This window comes from Bos indicus x Bos taurus, chromosome 6, assembly GCF_003369695.1.
Source record: "Bos indicus x Bos taurus breed Angus x Brahman F1 hybrid chromosome 6, Bos_hybrid_MaternalHap_v2.0, whole genome shotgun sequence".
Classification (NCBI taxonomy): domain Eukaryota; kingdom Metazoa; phylum Chordata; class Mammalia; order Artiodactyla; family Bovidae; genus Bos; species Bos indicus x Bos taurus.
In genome coordinates this window covers 15,361,430-15,362,222 of record NC_040081.1, presented here as the reverse complement: position 1 = coordinate 15,362,222, position 793 = coordinate 15,361,430, and the positions used below count along the sequence as shown (strand labels likewise).

Below are 793 nucleotides of genomic sequence, written 5' to 3'. Positions count from 1 at the left end.
ATAGAAAAGTAGGATTTATTGGTGGGAATGAGTAAGGAGAGGACAGAGCCAAGGTTCTCATAAATGTAGGGCCTGCCATTTGTCCAGAGGGTCACAATTAAGGATATATTTGACCCCACAGCCATCCAGGATGAGCTGCTTTTCTGCCACCATGTTTTCAAATTCATCCACATTTAATTTAGTAAATCCCCACTTCTTGGAGATATGGACCTTCTAGCAGCCGGGGAACTTGAGCTTGGCCCTGTGGAAGGTCTGGCTTCAACCACAGGCTCCTTGTTCTGAAGCTTGGTGAAGATGGACATTATGACTTTGCCAGTGTGGGCCCTGGCCACTATGCCCTGGGGCTTTCCAAAGGTACCACACATACCTGTCTGGAGCCTAGACTGGAGACAGCAAGCCAATCGTAATTGTCCACTGGAAAGAGTTGTCTCCAAGGTCCCTTAGGGCCAACTGTATAGGCAACAGGCTGCGTACACCACCAAGAAGGCTGCTCTTTGCAGTCATTGCACACTGGGCACCCATGGGGAAAAGAACACAATCTGCTTTATTGGATGCAAATAGATTCCCACTTTTAACATCTTGCCACGTTTCAAAATAAGTTGCAGATATAATGACATCTCATCTTTGAATATTTCTGACACCACACTTATGGCAGAAAGCAAAGAACTAAAGAGTCTCTTGATGAAAATGAAAGAGGAGAGTGAAAACGTTGGCTTAAAACTCAACATTCAGAAAACTAAGATCATGACATCTGGTCCCATCACTTCATGGCAAATAGATGGGGAAACAGTGG

The 793-nt window shown here is 45.0% G+C and overlaps 1 non-coding gene across 1 annotated transcript; it reads right to left on the bottom strand.

Moving 5' to 3' along the window:
* Positions 1 to 422: 422 nt before the first annotated feature.
* On the bottom strand, positions 423 to 557 carry LOC113894820. The gene has a single exon (XR_003511665.1). It is a non-coding gene; the product is annotated as a small nucleolar RNA SNORA70 (small nucleolar RNA).
* Positions 558 to 793: the final 236 nt, after the last annotated feature.